Genomic DNA, 16,015 nt, shown 5'->3' with positions numbered 1-16,015 from the left:
CATAAAATGTGATTTTATATGTGTACATGTTTGTCAGGGACTTGTTTCATGCTTATTTTGCTAAAAATAACAGTTGGAGGTATGGGGGCTCAAACCATGAATGCCTGCTCTTCAGCTGACATCTCTACCGCTACGCTATTGCTTCTTGGCTTACTTTGCATATTTAATTCTTATTTGCTTTCCCACTGACTGCTAACTGTAGCTGCGCTACGTGCACTCCCGCATAAACGAGCGCACTCACGGTTAAACATTTTTACAATTTAAAAAAAATATATAACATGTTTATTTATATATTTTCTGTTGTCTGTGGGGGCATGTGTTGTGTTGTGTTTATTCACATTTCCGTGCACTCTGTCATGGGCGTTTACTTTGGGCACTTTTACTCTTCTGGGGGCGTGTCCGCTTGCAGGGCTCGGCCTACGGACACGCCCCCTACTGTCTTACATGGACCGTGTTAGACTTAGGTGTGATTCAGCATGCTCTCATGAATATGCAGAGCATGCTGACATCACTCCGTTTAACTGCAGCCTCCGTGTAAGAGTTATAACTCTTACACGGAGGCTTCGTGAATCCTGCCCATTGTCTGTCAAACATTACATAGCTCATTCAAATCTTGGCTTCTTTAAAACATCATTCCTCCTCTGCATGTATTGTTCCCACAATTCCCATTTTTTTAATTTCTTCCTACACTTTTCTAAAGATCCCAGTTCCACATGGTTTATCTCTGCTACTATATTCGCTACCTCTAGTAAAGTTGGTAAAGTTGGTTTAGACATACATTTTCATTTTCTAGTAACTGCTTTTTGCCAGCCACCATAATTAGAATCAGCAAGGCCGTACTATGTCTAGGCAATCCCAATTCATTTCCTTAGTTATAGCAATTTGCTAATCCAGTATGTCTGACAAAGCAATCTGCAGGGAATCTTTTAAAATCTGCGAAATCATTACACTCCCAGAAAATATGTTCCTAGTTACCTTCTTCTTCCACATCACTTCCAAGCAAATATTCTAAATATTCTAGACTTTTTTTGCATTTTTGGGAGAAATACATATATCCCTCCATTGTTTTTAGTGAATTGCTTATCCAATCTCTCCTCCCAATCCCTTCTAACCTCTTCTGATTGATTCTTATATTTATCATGCAATATTTTGTCTGCTCTACTAGTAAATCATTTTTAATGGCAGCTTCTATTCTAGATTCTACTATAAACTCTTCCAGTGCTAGTCTTTCATTTAGCACACACCACCCCCTTATTTCTTTCTCATTGCCTATACTCTGATATCAACCCTTGACAGGGAAGGCAATCTCTAACCTGCAGTCCAAATAAATTCTTGGCATCTTCCCATTCTATTACCTTTCCCTCTCTAGTTATTTCCCCACAATACCTTGGTTCCTTTGCCAGTTTTCTGCAACAAATTTCAGTCCCATGCTGGCAATTGTTTCTATATATAACTGCAGTCATCCCTATCACCAGAATCTCCTTTCTCCATTCCCATGTTGGCTTACTTCTACATCCTACAGAAGGGCCTCACTCACTAAGACAGATACCTGGTGTCAGAGCCATGGCCTCAAGCTCAATGCCAAAAAGTGCAGTGTCATCCCCTTTGGTAAAAACTCTGTACCCATGAACTACCACATAGGCAGCAATCTACTTAACACCAAATTCATGATAAGAGACCTTGGGACCCAGGTGGACAGTAGTCTCTCCTTTGATAGTCACATCGCCACAGTAGTCAGAAAGTCCTTCTACGTGGCACACCTCATCATAAAAGGGTTCTCATCCAGGAAAAAAGAGGTCATTGTTCCCCTCTACTCGACACTCATTAGACCCATTATAGAATACAATGCCCCTTTTGGAATGTACCTCACAAGACATCTGCAGTAGCTGGAAAGGTCACAGAAGTACCTCACAAAGAGGATTACTGGCCTCGAACAAATGCCCTACACTGACCGCCTCAAAAAACTTCAACTTTACTCTGTAGCATATCACCTACTCCGAGGTGATCTCTGCCTAACATATAAAGCTATGTCAAACCCAGAGCTGTTGGACATGCTACACCTAAAGAAATCCCAATCCCTCTGAGCTACATGCTCTAGGGACCTTAACCTTGTCATCACAATAAACAGGACACGCTGGAGGGATAGATTCCAGTCCCAGAGACTTCCCATACTCTGGAACAAGCTAGCCATCTACGTCAAGCAAAGTTCTTCATTAGCACTCTTCAAGAAAAATCTTGATGAGTGGATGGGAAATAGGAAATACATCACGGGGATCACTTCTGTGTCTCTGCTCGACAGTGGCACAGGAAAATAACTTTCTTGGGTGGCGTAAGCCATGGAACCTTGCTGGCTAGGCTTACATAGGCCCTTGGGCCGATAGCCTAGTACCTACCTATGAACCTATAATACTTTCTGCTACTTTATGAATATAATATTCTGTATGATTACTGTCATTCTCCTTAAAGGTCTGCATCAAAAATCCCACTCAGCCTTGTTTCTTGAGCTTCCACCCTGTTTCATCATCATCCCTTTCCACTTTGAATTATAATTTTTTGTTTGTGCAATGTATAGGAGCTTTAACTGTGTTGCTCTGAAATACCTCATCAAATCTGGTAACCCCAATCTGCCTTGTTCTATTGGAAGGATTAGATTTTCCCACTTGACTCTTGTCATCTTCCCATCCCAGATAAAATCCTTCTGCTCTTTATTAATTGCTATCTGCAACTTCTCCTCTATTTGATAAAAATATTCCTGACCTGTGTATAAGACTAAAGAAACTAAAAACATTTTAGCTGCTTACATCTGACTATTGATATCCATATAACAGAACTTTCATTTTCTCAGTTTTTATCATCTTTTGTTTAGTCTCTTCCCACATATCCTTAACTGCCACACCAGAATCATGTTTAATCCATACTCCTAAATACTTCATTTTAACATGTCCCCATAAATATGGATATTGCTGCACTAATTTGAGTGTGAGTACATAATTTACCACTATTGCCTTTGTTTTAGCTTAATTAATTTTGTATCCCAAAAAGATATGAAACTGTCTCAAAATGTACCACAACACTGTACTGTCCTTGTCTGGTTTTATCAGGTATAAAATAATATCATCTGCAAACAGAACCAGTTTTTCTTGACTAACATATCAATTATATCATTGGATTTCTGAATCCCTTATTATCTTTGCCAATGGTTGTAAATATAATGCAAATAACAAAAGGAAGAGAGAGTACACCCCTGCCTAATTCTGCTGCTCAAGCAGAAATTATCATAGAGGACCCCACCCACTTTAATTTTAACCTCTAATCCCTCATATATCTTTGTAATCAACCTTATAATTTTATCAGGGAATGCAGATGCTTACATTGTCTTGCTCATAAAGTCCCAGTTTACTCTGTCAAATGCTTTCTCTGCATCAAGACCCACCAACAACAGTGGTATTTTCTTACAGTCTGCTTCCCTCTGGATCATTAATGTTCTGTTAATGTTGTCAAATGTTTGCCTCCCCTCCACAAAATCACCCTGATCCATATCTACCAACTTTGGCATCGGTTTTGTCATTCTTTTAACCACTATAGACATAAATACTTTATAATCATGGTTTACTATTAAAATAGGCCTGTATGATGCTGGATCTGATGGACCTTTACCCTCTTTAGGTATTACAGCTACCACTGCTTTCTTCCAGGATGTTGGTACTTTTCTTCTTATAATACTATTAAACACAATCTTCCAGATCTTTATCAGTTTTTTCCCGCCTAGCTTCCAAACTTCAACAGGAATACCATCTATTACTTGGGACTTTCCTGTAGATTGGTTATACATCACCATTTTTATCTCATCTCCTCCTAGCCTAACTTTTAGTAATTCAGCCTCTCCTACCTCTAACCTTGGCATATTTAATTCTTCCATAAACATTTCCATTTGTATCTTTTCTTGATTTTCATATTTCTTCTCTGCTTTATGCAGACCTTCATAGAATTTCCAAAATATTTCTAATACTTCTACCAAATCTTTTGTTATCTCCTTGTTATAGGCTCCCTAAGCTTGGTGATAGACCTTGTTGTCTTAGTAATTGTGCTAAATGTTTTTGCACTCTAGGATTATCATAAAAAAAACAGTTGCTTAACAGCAATCTTTCTACATTCATGCACATTATCAAGGTAATCCCTTATTTTCTGTTTAGCATTCTGAAGTTGGTCCTCTTCTTGATCTGAGGGATTCACCCTATTTTAACATTTGTCAGCCCCTCTAAATAATTGTTGTTACTTCTTAAGTATATCACTCTTTCATTTCCACCCTATTTTTAAACTCCATTTTAATTTTATCCCACTCCCTAGTTATATTTTCAGGAGAAATTCCTATCTTCTCTAATAGCTCCTGAATAATTTCCTTTACATATTCCTTAATCTCCTCTCTTTTCAACAGATAGGTGAGAAAGTGTCAGTGTCTCATTTTTATTTCATTACCCTGTGTTTTTATTTTAGTTATTATTGGCACATGATCTGAAATAGTTATTGGGTGCGTACCAAGACATTCAACTAAATGCACATGTCCCTATGAAATGTAAATTTTGTCTAGCCTAGCCCAGTTTTTGTATCTTTGGAAATAACATGCAAATTCCTTCTGAACTCGTAATACTGAATTCACATCTTCCATGCCAAATATTTTCATAAATTTCTTCAAAAATCTACCCTCCATTGTTAAATGATATTTTCCCTTCTGGGCCCCCCAGGCACATCTTCACTGTGGTAGATAAAGTTCCATTTCCCACCTATAAGTAATAATCCTTGCTGAAAGCTGATTATTTCTCTCAGAATGTTCTTAAGCTCCATTATAGCTGTTTTTGGTGGAATATAAATACATGGCAGTATAATCCTCCTCCCTTGATGGTAGCCCCTTAGTACTACAAATCTAGCATGTTCTCTTTTTTATCCTTTTCTATCACTATTGAAGCTCCTCCTGCAGTTAATACAAGTACTCCTCTTTTCCTTTGTCCCAAGTATTCTGCTGAATAAGCATACTGAAAACATTTCTTTATCAAATTCACATGTGTCTCCTGTACCATAGCTATTTGCACTCTATATTCTTTAATATAGTTGACTACTCTTTGTTTTTTGTATTTATCTGTGAGACCATTGACATTTAAAGGCATTACGGAAAGCATCATTTTCTTGAAAAGTTATTATTCCCACCTTTAATGTATAACAGCTTTTTTGTTAAATGTCTAGTTCTAGCTTTTATGTTACATGCATATACTGTTTGGCAGGTTAATCTTTTATACAATTGTTTCTTGTCATCGCCATTTGAGTCTATGTCACATCTTACAAAACTGTTTCTTTTATTGAAAGACGTCAAACAAGCACCCCCAATACCCCCTGAAAAATCTATTAACTTAATAACATACAAAACTATGTAAATCTTCAAATACTTAAGCTTTACTCTCCTAATAGGTGCAAATGTTCCAAGCTGACAGCCACATGTACAGACTTGAGATAACCTAAAAGCAAGGTTATCCATACTAAAATGCATGGCACAGCCTGTGCTTCTACTAAGTGTTGACTGGCTTTGTCTTATCTTTATAGGCCTATCAGCTGGCAACACACTTGAATGCTTTCAGAAAACATTTCTCCAAGCCATTTCTCTTTATCAGATTGTCTCTTAGAGACACGAGAACCAGTGACAAAACTGCAAATCATACATTTGTTTACTAGAAAAAAGCCTTATAATATTCAATAATCTTTTTCATTTACTTGCTTTCTCTTAAAACTTGTTACTGGATTAAGCTAAGGGTCTTAACCCAGTCACTTCCCTATGCAAGAATATGAAAAAAAGCAAATTAATTTTTCTTTTGTCATGCTCTTTTAACCAGATGTTTCTTCTTTTTTTTTCTTTTTTTTTTAAATTGCAGTACCTACATTTCTTAAAACTGAACAAGGAAAAATAGAGAAGGGAAAAAAGAAAAAAAAAAAGAAAGAACAGGAGCAATTATTTACATTATTATCCCTATTACACTTAAAAGTAACATAATACTTCACTTTATAGCATGCAAAGAAAATCATACACTATTAAAAATAGTACCATTAAGAAAACATTTTGTTTTACTTGCAATTATCTTTCTCCCTCCTCCTCCCCCCTCCTGAGTATTTTTGAATACATTAATGACATGAAGTAGGGCATATACTTTAGAGTACCCTAAAAGTTTAACAAAGTCCAAGAAAGGCCAATATTTCCAAATTTTCTTGTTCTGTCAAGTTTCACAAATATAATTACTGCTTTGGAAATTGATAAATGTGGGATTACAAGTTACTTGTTTTATTCCTTTTAATCTCCATCTCCCAAATCCGGTCACTGCTTCATTTCAAATGCAGTCTCAATTATTCTAGATGACTTGTGTGCTTTTTTCCTTCTCTCAAGAATTTTCAGTTGAATCACTGAAAAAGGTTTCACTGGTCTTTATTACTAGAAGAATAAGAAACAGAATCTCCTTCTGTTTCACAGCTCACTTTTTGTTGGACAAACTTTTGTATTTCTTCCTTAGCATGTACTTCATCAAAAAATTATTTTGTCGCTCCAGGGAAAGAATATTTTAAAGACAGATGAGTACAGCAGTTTGAATCTCACTCCTGCTTCTCAACATTCCCTGAATAATGGAATAAATTTACTCCTCTTCTGCCTGGTGTACAAGTAGTCATTCTCCACAAATACTCTGCTGTTTCCATCTTTTAGTACTTTGTCTTTCTCTCACAGTTTTGTCACCATCAAATCATTTTACTGGTAAGATTGTATCTTTGACATTAAAGGTATAGGCTGCTTTTGCATAAATAAGTTTGGAGCATACACACAATATGCCCATTCAGTTAACGGTTCCTGTTGTGGATTACCAGTCCAGTTGCTTATTTGTGCTTTCATAAAATTAATACAGTCTGTTCCCTTCAGCGTCTCTGGTACAGCAGAAAATGTCAGGTTTTCCCTTTGTTCTCTGTCCTCTAATTCTATTATTTTTTGAATCATCTCTTCTTGTGCAGCTTTTTCTTCATTTCGACCTCTGAGGTTTGCAGTTTTATCACCTTATCTGAATATCTGTTTAAAGCTTCTACCATTTTTCCAGCCTTTTATTGTTTGAGTTGATATACTCTATCGATGTTTTGTTTATTTTAATCTGGTCTGTGTGCAGTTGCCTTGTACTTTCCTTTACGTTACTGGAGATCATGTCTGGAGCTTGCACTGCTTTTTGCTTAACAGTTGCAGCACTTTTCCCAGTCAGTGTTTCTTTGTCACCTTTTGTAGCTGATTTTCCATCAGGTCCTCTGTATTTCTTTACTCCTGGTATCCAGGCAGTGTACTTACTATCCAGTTACTGAAATTTACCCAGAAATTTAAGTCCACTAGCGTTCTCTACTAAGTTTTTGTTTTCACACTGGAAGAGCTAGAATTAAGCTATTACTCAATGTGCAGCCATCTTGGAAGTCGTTGAGTGCTGAGATCTTTAAATAAAAAAGTTGGTGACTAAGTTTCTAACATTCAATCCTATTTTCTACTCAAGTTCTTTTCTTTCCAGAATGTCACTGTCCTGGACAGCTGCGTGGTTAGCCAGGGGGGGTTGGTCTCAGGTTCATATCTCATGTCTGTATAGTGTTGTGCTATCCTGGTATTCTGCTTGTTGACTGTCTTTCCGATATACACTGCTGGGCATCTGTTGCACTATGCGCTATATATATATCACTTTATCTGTGTTGCAATTTCCACAGAGTTGGTTGGAGTATACCTTTTTGTTGTTAAGGCAGTAGAAGCATAGAAGCTGTTCTCTATGGATACCACAACTTCCTGTTACATATCATAGACAAGATTGCACCACAAGGATCTAAACAGCAATAAAAATGACATTCTGGAAAGAAAAGAACTGAAGTGGCAAATAAGACTGAATGTTAGAAAGGCACCAGGCATGAACACCACATAATCCATCAACTGCATCCTTAACCTCAGGAAACTTTTTTTTTTATTGAAAGACCTCAGCTACCCCAATGGCTAAATTCCAGAAGTGTAATGGTCTTAGTTTTACTAGAACCTGGACTCAGTCAGCCTCAACCCACAACCCCAATACCCCAGGGAGCATGGATGGCACAACCTTCAGGAAAATTTCTCCTTTAAAGCCTCCACATTCTGAGATGAAAAAGCCCCAAGCTCAGAACAAGATCCTTAGGGCATGCGACTGAATATGGTATCATTCAGAATTCCTTAACACTATTTTTATAGCACAAGGATGGATTACTTTGGACCTGGTTTTAAACTCTTCAGGAAAATAGGCAATTGAAAGCACTGCAGATTTCCAAACCTACTTTATCAAAAAAGACCCACCATAATGATGTCATCCTCTACTAATTTCAAATTATCAACACACCATGCACAAAAAACTGGATGGAGAACAATGAAAAGGAATTTAGATGCAAAATAAGCTTTAATAAGGACTAAAATAGACTCATAACATTTATCTATGTTTAACTTGACACTGCTTACATTTTTTTTGACACTGCTTACATTTTTTTTTTGTGCACTGAAATGTAACACTGTTATGTAATATGAACGTTTAGGATCACGACCGATCCCACCTAAACCACACCCCCATGATGTCAGCAAGTTGGGTTGAACATGGCACACCTATGGGGATGGGCAGGTGAGGAGAATGCCCAGATCTAAAACCCTTAAATATCTTCTGTCTAACAGTTGTTAAGCAGTAAGTGTGGAGCAGTGGGCATCTGCCTGAAATAAAGAACACAACTGACTACTATAATGACTCTGAGACTTCATTCTTTAACTGGCTGGATTATGTGAGATTTGACCAAGATTCTACTAACCCATTTTCAACTTCCAAAAAAGTAAAGAAGCTAGAGACCAACACCACTAACCAAGGATACCAAAGGTTAAGATACACTCAAGACTTAAGCCAAAAGGCCGGACATGCTCAAGTAAAAAAAAAAAAAAAAAAAAATGTTATTTTTCTAACAGATGGCGTGGAAGACAAGGCTCCAATAGCATCACAGAACCACTGCACTGACTTGGTTTATTATCCTTTCAAATGAATATCCTATCATCCTACCAGTACCAAAACATGAACCATCCTGCATACTTCTGCTCTAAAATAACTGTGCCTGTTCCATTTACTGTTTAATTATTTTTCCATCTTTTGAGCCCACTGCTTCAGGTAGAAGGCTATTCTACAAGTCTGAAAGTTTATTTGCAGTGAATCGGATAGTGAAGAAGTAGCTACAGATGAGTCAAGAGTCCAAATTGGCATTCATAGACTTAAAGAAAGCATATGACAAGGTCCAGGAACATTGCTAGAATTAGTGCAGGTTATGTACAAGGATCTAATGACACAAGTACAAACAGTGCTCAGACTCTCAGAGGGGTGCTCAGTAGGAGTGGGTGTACACCAGGGTACAGCTCTGAGCCCTCTATTACTACCTCTACTTGTAACGGTGATGGACTATATTAGCAAACAGGTTGGAGGGGACAAATTGACAAATTTGCTGTAAGCAGATTTTGAACAGGAACTTCAGTAAATAACAGGGAAATGTAATGAGTACATACAATGAAACTGAGTACAGAGGGGGGAAATTAGAGGAAGCTGAAAACTGAGATAGAAGGAAAACAGTAGAACAGGTTAACAGCTTCCATTATCTGGTAAGTATAGTTGAGAAGGAGAATCTGAATGTGGAGGCCAAAGCTTAGAGTCAGAGGAAATGCAGCATATCAGGGGTAGTGTGTGAAAGAGGAAAGCCAAAGAAACTGAAAAGCAAAGGTACAGTTGATACAATTGTACGGTAGAGAACCCTGAAAAGGAAGCTAAATATGATAGAGAGTAAAAGTCTGAGATGGGTGGCAGGATGCACACTGTGGGACAGATGAGGACATCACAGCAGAAACAAAAGTAGGCCTATTTGTAAATAAAGTCAGAGAGAACAAATTAGGATGGTTCTGGCAAATGTGCAGCAAAGATGATGGTGGTTTGGTGAAGATTTGATAGAGAAAGGAAGTAGTCAAAAAGAAATGAAGATGTCCATCAGGGACATGGATGGATTGTTTGACAGGAGATCTGTGATAGTCAGACATTACTGTCAAAGAAGGTAAGAGAAAGAAATGGTGACAGTTAACAATACACACCAATCACACATAGAAAATGGGGAAAAGTGGATGGGTTGATGTTGTTACAGTGAAATGAAGGTACCATTTCTGGGCTGAGAGTGCTGGCAACTTTTTCCATTCTAGCCCTACCTCTAGGTGGTCACTGTTATGCAGTCTGATAACACGTGTACACTCATCTGTGTGCTCAGTCTAAGCTGCCTTTAGAAGCTACCTAAGGATTTGAATGAGGCACCAAGGTCTGATGGCCTTCAGCAAAGTGCACTGTTGTGCTGAGAGATCATACCTCCTTGTATGACAGAGGTGGACATTAGTCATTTTTCCCTTTCCCCTCCCCCCATTCCAAGTATGTCTTTAGATGCCAGGAACAGGAATTAAACCTAGTCACTATTGTAACAGCTGGGGGTAAACCCAAACTCAAGGGATATCTCCAACAGTTTTCTTGGATCAAATCTGGTTGAATCTGTGTTTTCTGTTAAGGAGTAGTAAAACAAGTGCAATGGTTATAATATTAAGTAACAATTCTTGTTCTCCCTACCATAATGACTTTGCAGTCTGTGCTTCCTGTGGATTGTCCAGGCAATGAAAAGATCAACTTATCTACAAGATTTTAGTTCAGGTCAATTTCTGACAACAGCTTACGAAGGAATTGCCCATTTTTCCCTACCAAGACTCTCATAGACTTTTCATATTTCTTCACCACTCCTGTTGGGTAAACCATACTAATTTTTTAAGGCTTCTTTCGGAAACCCCTTTGTGTTGTTGTGACACAACTGTAATATTTGTTTTAATCTTGTCCAAAGTGGACTGATTCCCACTCAGTTGCTCACCAGCTCCACAGTCATCACTCCTACCACGTAAGGCTATCTCTTCTGTAATCCTAGTCATCTTTGCTATCAGAGAGGGCTAAAGCCATGACTACAACCTAAGTGATCCAAGATCAATTAGTGGCTTGGGCTCCTTAAAGAGCTGGTGTTTGAAACAAGAGGATTGACAAGGCAATGTCTAATCACCTCTCTTTGGGGGGTGGAGGAGGAATGAGGCCCATCCTTAAAACTCCAATGGAGACCAAAGCTCAGAACAGAAGTTGGGTGAAGCACGCAGCTAGAATTTGGGTAGTGTTGCTGCCTAGGGTTGCCAGGTTTCTTTGCGGCTAAAACTGGACTAAAGTCACGCCCCTCGCATCACACATAACTCCACCCATTCCCACACCCTCTCCCGCCCATACCCCACCTATTTTGTGACATCACAGTGACATCAGCTGATGGGACCACCCACTTTGATGACTTAAGCCGTACTTAAAGGGGAGAAAAGAACACAGGCGGCACTAATTGCACTGCTAGGCTGCTGCAGATGTAAGTACCAGTATTGATGAAAAGTGTCAATATGGTGCATTTTTCTCCAGTTATTTATTTTCTATGTTCCTAAACCTAATTATGGATGATCCATGGAGATAAAAGGTCAAGAGCTAGCAGCCTGTGCACATGGTGGTAAATCTGATTAAAAAAATCCAAAGAAAATGTAAGCAGTTATCTTTGCTATTAAAAAACTGTAAGTGTTGATTTACCCCATAAGATCGTTTAAGTCAATAACATCACTTTACTGCTCATTCAGAAATGATGATCTTAACATTCCCTTGCATTTTGAAAGTTCTGTCAAATACTGTTTGTACTGGGGCGTGGGACAGGTACTCAGTTGTTAAGATGTAACATATTTTCCGTTTCGTACTTCGGATTAGGAAGTTTCAGTCCTTGGCTGCGCCTGTATTGGGTGGGGGTCAATTGAGCTAAGTGTTACTGCCCCTAGTGTGATATTTCAGATGCTAGTACTTAAGATCTTGTACTGGGTCCGACTGACCTCCCACTCTTTTTCTTTACATGTCACATATGCAACAAATGGGATAAAGGGGTTGTGGATGAATGGATTTCTAACAGGTGACATGTTTTATGTTACTTTCAAAGTATACATCATAATCTCAGAAAAGCACACATACTTTAAAGAGTTTCATTAATGTTTTTCTATATCACGCCAAAGTTGCGGGTTAAAACAGGTAACTTCCTACAACAATGCGCTCTAATACAAGTTTACGAAGATGCAGACTGGACCGCCGCTATGCAGTTGTAAAATGGCAATAAGACTGAATGGAATATGACTCAAGCCTCTAGATCTAAGAAAGATGCATGTAGGAAATGAAATCACATGCAGCTAGCACACTTGCCATTTTCCGAACATGGCAAAGAGATAGTTTTATTTTTCAATGTGGTCCCTTGCGACAGAATCAAGTGAAAGCAAAATAATGTTGGGTAACTGCAAGTGCCCAAAAAGCAAGACGCACAATTTGTTTCATGGAATACGGTTCAACATAGTAGATGAGGATAATACAAATCAGGGCGTGTTAATTGCTAGCAGTATTACACTGCATGGTGAAGTTCTAAAATCAGTCTGAGTGTACTACAATGCAACACTGGGCAATGTTGGCAGAGTGCTTAACCATTTTAAATCTTGCTATAAGATTTCTATTGTCACTGCTTGGTAGTTGGTAGGATAATGATAGCTAAAAAAATACCGTTTTCCCACCGTGGAGTACTGCCTTCCAGTGATATCTCTACAATCCGTACAGCAGAAAATAAAATTTGTCCATTTGTATGACATCACTACCACTTAAGTTAATGTATATACTGTCTAAACTATGTAGCTACCAGGAATACTGAAGTTAAAAGCATTTCATTGTTGTGTAGTAGCTAGTAGTGTATCGTACCACTCCCGTTCGAGCTGGATACATTTACTTTCTCCTCTCCTCTGGCGGCACAAAAAAACCCGGACTTCATGAGTTAAAATTTTTTAACTGGACAATTTGTCTGAAAACCAGACAGTTTGGTCAAAAACAGGACAGCTGGCAACCCTATTGCTGCCATGGAATGACAGGGATACTCCTAAACCATGCCTCATAACATGCAATGGCTTATGAAGAAACAACAGCGTATAGGTGGTGGGGACTCCACATAAGTAATACTACGCACCAAATCTAGCTAGTCAGAGAATGATTTGGGAGATTCTCAACAATGGTAGTGACACCAAAGAAAGCTAGAATGATAGGTTGGGGGAGAAACAACTGAAGTCAGCAGTCTCTGGCTGGTGATAGAGAAAGAGTTTTTGTCTAGGGTGATGCTTTTAGAGGGTGAGAATATCATTAGTTTGGTCTTGGATGCATTTAGTGCTAGGTGGTTATCCAGCATCCATTGTTCTGTACAAGAAAAGGCATCTTGGGTTAATTTTGCTAAAGAAGAGGTGGAAGTTGCAGAACATATAACTGTCGAGTCATCTGCATATTGGATGAGGTTGGCATTAGGGATGGCATGGTAAAATTCATTAATGAAGACAGTGAATAGTAGGAGCCCTAGAAGTGAGCCTTGGGGCATGCCTGTGGGAGTGTTTAGGAATGGTGAAGCAGTTTTTTTTCCATTTAACTGCTTTTTGTCTCTTTCATAGGTAACTGGTGAACCAGTTAATAGAGGAGTGGGAAAGATTTAGTTTAGAGAGCCTAGTAAGGAGAAGTTTATGAGAGATGGTGTGGAAGGCCTTAGAAAGGTCTAGAAAGAGGGTGGATAAAATATGACCAGTGTCACGGTATTTGTTTAAGGTTTATAGGTTTCTTGTGCGTCCTGGTAGTCTTTATTTCAGAGATGGTGAATCTGGGTGATTTTGAGGATAAACACCTTGGGGTGGGGTATGCAAGGTTTAGTAAGACTTGTAGGTCTTGGGAAGCAGCACGCTAAGCTGATTAGGTTTGCTTTGTTGCGTCCCGGTAGTCTTTATTTCAGAGATGGTGAATCTGGGCGATTTTGAGGATAAACACCTTGGAGTGAGGAGCACAAGGCGTAGTAAGCAACGGGCGATGCTAGCAGCCTACAGCAGGGCATGACAGGTATGGCTGTGGAATACCTTTTTCAAAAAAAAAATCTCCTTCCAAGAAAAAGACATGGCATTCACTTTCTAAGCCAGAGGACTCAGCACTCTGGAACAGAACTGGGGGAGTTGTCTGCTCAGAGGGAAGGCAAAATGATCTACCCTGAGGCATACCTCACTGATGTACAATGTCCAGAAAATTCTCCCTGTGAAGCATCCATTTGTGAGGATGTCTACTGGACCTACTCAGACAGTCTGCCACCAGATTGTGCACCAATGAGATGTAAACTTCCTGAAGAAACGTGATGGTGGACTCCTTGATGTTTATATGGTCTGTCAGTTGTTGATGGGATCAAAGACCCTGGAGTTTTAGTTTGATGGAGAATGCTCACCAACAATGATCAGAAGCATCCTTGTACAGCTCCTGAGTAGGGAGAAAAACCTGAAAAGGCAGACCTGAATTCAAGGAAATCTAATGAATTCACCAGTGAAGCTTGAGCTTGAGACAAGGTAAAACAAGGAGAGGAAACTCCTGAACATGGCAGTGCTGAAGCCAAACAGTCATGAGATACTGCTGAAATTTCCTCATGCGGAGTCTGGCAAAAGAAACCATGGGAATGGTGGATGCCATGTATCCCAGGGTTTCGATGAATTCTCTTGTAGGAAGTACTGGGAAAGGAAGAACAGACTGGAAATAAGCAGTCAAATAGAGGACCTTGGGAGGCGGGAGGCAAGCCAACATTGGAATGATCTGAATCCTGCAACCCCAAAACACTTGATCCTGAGAAAGCGTCAACACAGACTTTTTGAGATTGAGGGTAAATTCCACAATGTGCAGAAGTTGTACAGTGAAGTGCAGATTTTGATAATGAGAGGAAGAAATGTAAAAACTTCCTGAAGACAGGGTGAATATGAATAAGGAGATAAGCATCCTTTAAATCTAAAAATACCCGAAAAGCTTAAGGAAGCAACAGAGAGAAACATGCCTGAACAGACAACATTCTGCAGGAAGGGACCTTGCGAAAGGACAGATCTAGGATGGACTTCCATGATCCCTCTTTCTTAGGAACCACAAACATTCTGAAATAAAATTTTCCCTGCTGAGACAAGGGAACAGGTTGGATGGTTCCCTGATCTATGAGATCCCACAAAACCAAAGGAAAATGAGGAAGCTGCCAAATACGAGGCTGAGCAAGGCCAGAAAATGGAGGAATGCTCCTAGCAGGTTGTCTTGGCTGCCTATGGACATAAGACGATTTAGAAGGTTAGTTCCTCTGTAACTTAAGTGTAGAGAAAACAAAGATTTGTTTCAGCTCTCACATCACCTTACCCTTATCCTGAAGAATCTTGTACAATTCTGCAATAGCAGTGCCATAAAGATTCTTGTTGTCTAAGGGGGATCTAAACGTTTGGCCTTAATGTCCTCAAGTAAGGATTGAATGCGCAAACAAGATTATCTCATGACAGAACAGGATGCAGCTGCCCTAGCAGAGGCATCAACAGTATCACAGCAGAATTTAATGAAATAGTGAGCCACCTGGCAGGCTGAACTGAGAAGAAAAAGGGCAGAAATCTTACTTTCTGAATCAGCCATATCAGTCAACACCCCCCCCCCTCCAAAATAGGAGAGAAGAGTCAGGACATATGGCCATAAAGGCCAAAGTAAACAGTAGTACATACTTTCCCCATACCTCTTCATAGCACAACTGTCCTTGTCAAAAGGTAAAAGCTTAGATGAGGACAGCAGTTTGTATGGTTTATCTGGGGACATAGAAACAACACCAGGATCAGATAATGGACTTTTATACAAATACTTATGTTCCTCAGGAGCCTTATAAAATCTGTCTGGTTTCTTAGGGGCTGGAGGTTGAGAGTCAGGAGCCCCAGAAGCTGCTGCAAATGTATCCAAAAGGGCAGCTAAAACAGGAGGGACCACAGAAGGTTTGTGCAAGTCCATTT

General features: G+C 39.2%; 1 protein-coding gene across 1 annotated transcript in view; it reads right to left on the bottom strand.

Moving 5' to 3' along the window:
- Positions 1–16,015, bottom strand: part of HYDIN (HYDIN axonemal central pair apparatus protein) — a 6,673,197-nt gene that overhangs the window by 4,578,330 nt on the left and 2,078,852 nt on the right. The window lies entirely within an intron of this gene.

Source organism: Protopterus annectens, chromosome 8.part0, assembly GCF_019279795.1.
Source record: "Protopterus annectens isolate FY-2018-M chromosome 8.part0, PAN1.0, whole genome shotgun sequence".
Classification (NCBI taxonomy): Eukaryota; Metazoa; Chordata; order Ceratodontiformes; family Protopteridae; genus Protopterus; species Protopterus annectens.
The sequence above is the reverse complement of the archived record's forward strand: the minus strand, read 5'-3'. Positions and strand labels throughout refer to the sequence as shown.